This window comes from Primulina tabacum, chromosome 16, assembly GCF_025594145.1.
Source record: "Primulina tabacum isolate GXHZ01 chromosome 16, ASM2559414v2, whole genome shotgun sequence".
Classification (NCBI taxonomy): domain Eukaryota; kingdom Viridiplantae; phylum Streptophyta; class Magnoliopsida; order Lamiales; family Gesneriaceae; genus Primulina; species Primulina tabacum.
In genome coordinates, this window is record NC_134565.1 from 26198435 (window position 1) to 26204400 (window position 5966).

Genomic DNA, 5966 nt, shown 5'->3' on the forward strand with positions numbered 1-5966 from the left:
ATTTTCAGATACTCGAATAAGTCTACCACTTTTTTTCGACTCCAAATACTCATACAAAAAAAAACAACACAATACTTATAAATAAAACATAATTAACAAATATAAACTTAATTTATACCTCCCCGGCAACGGCGCCAAAAACTTGCTACTACTTAAATAATAATTCACCCAAGTGTAGATTGTCTGCAAGTAATATATTTCGTAAGTACGAGATCGATCCTCAGAGAGGTTATTTTGAGTTTAAATTTATTAATTTATAGATTACCAAATGCAAGAATGAAGTTTACAAATTGTAAATTTTGTCAAGGCTTGAGGATTTATTCTTGGTTTATGTAATATTGTTTAACTAAAAGTAAAACAAAAGAAACCACCATAAATAATGGTTCCAAGAAAATTAAACACACACATAATATAATATAGTTTCCACTATAGAAAATACCGAATTAACCGATATTTTATATATGATACCTATGATTATAATTATAACTATATAAATAAATAATTGCATAAAGTAAATGTTAAATTAAATCATTATATTTCATTTAGAACAACTGACAGAGGCACGCTATTGCCTAAATGAAATATATTGATTTAATAAGTTAGTTGCGGTAAAGTAAAAGTTAGTTGCGATAAAGTAAATGTTAGTTGCGGAAAAGTAAAAGTTAGTTGCGAGAAAGTAAAAGTTAGATGCGAAAAATAAAATTTAGTTGCGATAAAGTAAATGTTAGATGTTAGTATTAAATCATAATATTTCATTTAGAACAACCGGCAGAGCCACGCTATCGTCTAAATGAAATATTATGATATTATATATATATATATAATATATATATATATATATATATATATCTATATATATATAATAATAAGTGATGAAATATTTATTGTATCAAAATTAAACAACAAATCAAGATAACCACTTTAATGGTATCAAGCATTTGATGTAAATTGATAACAACAAATAATTCAGTTTTATAACTACAATAAAAATAAGTTAGCTAAATGAAAAGAAATAAAGAAAGAATATACAAAATATAAACAATCTTACTTCACCAAGAATGCATCCTCTTCACCTTGACATAATAGATTTAGCTTTCCATAAACTTACTTTTGATCAACACTAAAATATCACTCATAGTTGAGAACATGAAAGAAAATATATTGGAACTTAGAACTTTGATACACACTCACACTATATTTTACAATGAGATAGAATGATTCTCAAGCTAGCATAAGGCCTCTATTTATAGGCCAAATGAGAGAAAGGGTCAAAATTTTTATTAATGCCGTGTAGTTGCAATAGTATTCTTTGTCTTCTCCAAGTTCAATTCCATGTCCCTTCTTTCAATGCTTTGTTCCACAACCTTAATCACTGAATTTGACTCTGCTCAAAACGGAAAACATGTGTGGAATTGTCTGTAGATGAATTTGGTCACTTGGTTCACCTCATTTGGTTAAATATTGAAATAGTTATGATTTTTTTACTATATGCTGGTCATAGTAAAAGTAAATTTGTACCTCCTTTTGATATTTGCACAATTTGATTATCTTAATGAACTTTTTAGGCAATCATGTCTTCTGCAAAGTTGTAGATAAATTCTCAAGAATTCCAAACATGTTTGAGTCACCTCCTTTGAATTTTCTAGCTTGAGTTATCATTATTTTACCAACACGTAGAAAACCTGAAAATAAAACATATTTAGTAAGACAATTAAATATAAACAAACAATACTAAAATAACATAATTTTATAATTTTGAATGAAACTTAAATTTTAAAATACATGTTTTAACATATAATAAATTATTAATTTTAAGTTTCATCATTTAGCTGCTGAAAAACAGATTTCTTGATCCAATTTTTCCTGGCCAAATTCGAAGCATTGTAGTAGCGTTTCGAAGTCCAGTTGCTGTCATTGTTAATTCCCCTGCATCAACCGAGTTTCTGCTCATTCTTTCGAGCTCAGTTTCTGCCCGAAGTTTATCCAGGAATAGACGGGAAGCTTGACCAAACAAGCTGTTCAAAATCCCGAGAATTCCGCAACGGTTCGAAACAAATTGCTGCCTTTTTTTCCAGACCAAGATTCGGTCCATTTTTCGAAGGTGATAGCAGCATATTTTCGGTCAAGATCAAAGCCGGAATTCAGCCCCAAGTTCGAAGCTTTGCCGCAGCGTTTTGAAGTCTAGATTCCACCACTTCCGAAGCTTTCCAGTAAGCCAATCTATGTCCATTTTTTTTAACTTCCGTAGGAGCCCTCTTGCAGCAAATTCACGAAGCTTCTCTGTCATCTTTGAACTGTGCAATAGCAAGTTGCTATCCCTGGACCAGTAGCCACTTGAAGCTTCAAATCCTCCCCACAAACTCATCAATTCTCGATTATCTTCTTTAGAAAGTAAGTGGGTTTTCTCCTTTGTTTTCTTTGGTTTTTGATATTATTAAATAAAATTGCATACTTATATTTATTTAAGTGGCCCTTGGTATTTATACTCTTTTAATAAATATGGTTCACTTATTTGATTATTTTTAAAGTGGACTCTTGAATATATAAATTATTATATAAAGGATTTGGCTCTCTTACTTTCTCTTTAAATGAGTATAATATATTTTGAAATAAATTAAATATGACTTTGAAAATTCGATCGGCATAATTTATTCGTTTTCATTTGGTATAAAATCCTTTGAATTATTCGTTGTTCGATATCAGTTATAATATTTGAAAGCATGTTGAATTATAAGAAATGCACTATAATGATTTGATTTAGAAATGGTAAAGGAAATTCCGAACTTTGATATCCTTTGTTTAGGCCCTGATGCGGTGGGTTATAATAACCGTTCCTGTGGCCTCGCCCCTTAGAGGAGTAACATATAGGGGACTGATCAGTAAAACCATAGAAAATGAGATGATTTTCAGTGCTATATTCGTATTTTTGCTAGTATTTGATTCAACATGCTTAATATTGAAATTACGATAAATCATTCGTTTGTATATCCTCAATATTTATTATGCACGATCGGCCCCCAATTACTGAGTATTCTCCAAAATACTCACCCCTTACATTCCCACCCAGATAAGAACGAGGGACAAATCGAGAATGAAGAGCAAGATTACTTTTGGGGATGGTGATGAAGCAAATCCATTTGAGATCAGTCGAATTTATCATGTCTTTTAATTTTATCATCATGTATTACGCTTCCGCATTTTATTTCCATCGCATTGTAAAGACGATTACTTGTTATGAAAAAGATTGGTTATTGCGAATTACTACGAGGCTTGTTGTTTTGCAATTATGTGATTGTGAGACAACGCCGGTGTCGACTAACCCCGGTCTCGGGGTGTGGCAATTATTAGGCGTAAAATCAACTATTTGTAACTCGTATTATGTTTTCATTGTATCAATTTAGATATCGCATTGTTACTTCATGAATTACGCCATATAAGATATTAACTTCAAACTTATTTTTTGACATCATCAAATAATCAAATTTGAGTCTTATGGTAAAATCAAGTATTTCTGGATTCCAATTATGTATTATTTGTATTAATTTAGGTATCAATTTTTTACTTCACAAATGTCATCATCAAGTGTCACTTAATATTACCTTTAAACTATATATCTTGACATAAAAAAATTAATTGAATTTTAGTATTTAGGGAGTAAAATCAAGTATTGATAGACTCAAATTAGATACTCTATCAATTTAAGTATCACATTTTAACTTCACAAATGACACATCAAAGTCACTTAATATTACTTGAAACTATATTTTTTTGCATCCCAAAATAATCAAAATTAAGTCTTAAAAGGGAAAAAACAAGTATATGTGATATTAAATTAGATACCGCATTTTTAATTCACAAATCTTATCATCAAAGAACACTCAATATTAACTTCAAACTATATATTTTGACATCATCAAATAATCGAATTTGAGTATTTTAATGGTAAAATGAATTATTTTTGTTGGGATTGAGAAATAGTTTAGAGAAGGGGTGAATAAACTCTTAATAAACTCTTTAAAATTATTTGCTTTTAAGATTTGTTTTCAACCGTTTTAGGCGGTTGAAAATTCTTCTCAATCTGTTAGAAATATGAACCACTATTGAAGTGCGGAAAACGCTTCAAGATTTCTAATGATAGCTTTAACCTGTTGGCAAACTGATCAACAAAATGTAGTATGAAAAATAAGTGTTCACAAGAAGTAAAGACACAAGGTTTTTATGGATGTTCGGAGATGAAAACTCCTACATCACCCCTTCTTCCTCTTCAGTAAGGATCCCACTAAAAGACTTTGCCTTTACAAAAACTCTTTGCAACTGCCCACTCCAATCAGGACTTATTACACTGCCTGTTTTGGAACTCTTAGTGATCACTTTACAATTCTGGATTTTAAGAACACTCAGTTCACCAGACACCACAACTTAATCAAATAACCAAAAGGTTACTGACGTAAAAAAAAACAATTTGTTTTTGGTAGCACGAAGATGATCCTTGAATGATCATATATCTTTCTGTTTAGTGCGTGCTGATGAGCGATGAAGTATGTAAGCTTTGAGTGTGCTCTGAATCTTTAAAGTATGCAGGATTGTGATAATCGCACTGTTTGATCAAGAAAAACTACTTTTCTTTCATACCCTCAACTCTTCTTTTATAAGCTGACATTCCAACGGTCGGGAGGAGGGTGAGTAACGTAAACCTGTAACAATGGAATGTTGTGTCACTATCAGCTGCATCTGCATTAAATGTTCCTCGGAAATGCATTTAATGTTATCTTTGCTAGCATGGCCTTGAATCTCGTTCCTTGAAGAGTTACTACTTAGCTACCATTAATGGCAACTGTTTTTGTCATCAGAACTTTGTAAGATTTAAATGATCTTTCTTTTCTGGGATAGTGATATAAATTCAGACCACTCTCAGGACTGGTGTAGAAACTATCTGACTTTGAAGTGGTGCAAACCATTGAATGTCCTGAACCGGATAGAGAATATCTTTCATTAAGTGATCAATAAATAGCTCTCTTAATGACATTATTTAAAGTCTACGAACAGTCGGTTTGGAAAGTCCTTCAAATTTCGAGCTTCTTTTACTTCAGACGGTTGAATTATAAGCGGTCATGCTTCTTTTGTTTTAATCGGTTGCGAGACAAGCTATTCTTAGTTTAAGCGGTTAGACTCCTTTAGCTTTAGCCGGTTTAGAAGCTGTCAGATTGCTGAGCTAGGCGGTTGAGCTGGTTCCTATTACACAGAAAATTTGCAGTTGATTCCTGAAACAATGAAGTGCTATTTTGATTTTATCGATTACCAAAAATCTTGGGTAATAGTGATTCTTTAACAAGTATTTTTTCCATATCTCTCAGCTGGATGATTCAAATGACAATCTGCCAACTTGCCTAATCAGAAAACTCAATTTGAAACAAGTCGTATTTCACGTCAGTTGGCAAAATCGAATGGTATCTAGGCCAAACCGGTTACTGAATGACCAAACTGATTGCACGAAAACAGCAATCAGTTGGGTATGAGCAATTGCTATATTTTGGCCATATCTCTTAGCTCGCTTATTGGATTGAACCTATTCAGTATGCGTCGGAATGATAAGACGATGATCTACAAATCATCTTCGGAAGTCAAAGTCTTAATCGAAGCTTAAGATGCTGATAAATAACGATAAAGCTACTGGTTCTGCGCATCACACAAGTTGAGCTGCGGTTGAAATGCTGACCATATTGAACTGATGGCCAATTTGAACCGCTGACCAACCGCTGACGAGTTTCAACCGCTGAACTGTTTTCAAACGTTGACCGGTTTCAGTCGCTGAACTGTTTTCAACCGCTGACCATTTCAACCGTTCACCGGTTTGAACCGTTGACCAACTACTGAATGACCAGTTTAAGCTCGGAAAAATGTCCACCAAGGCGAATTTGACCGTTACAATTTTAGAAACAGTACAGAAACTTTCCAAACGGTCATAC

General features: G+C 32.5%; 1 long non-coding RNA gene across 1 annotated transcript; it reads left to right on the plus strand.

Moving 5' to 3' along the window:
• The first annotated feature begins 2006 nt into the window (after positions 1-2006).
• LOC142529061 (uncharacterized) lies at positions 2007-3255 on the plus strand. Its single transcript, XR_012815821.1, has 3 exons — positions 2007-2210; positions 2306-2391; positions 3068-3255. It is a non-coding gene; the product is annotated as an uncharacterized LOC142529061 (long non-coding RNA).
• Positions 3256-5966: the final 2711 nt, after the last annotated feature.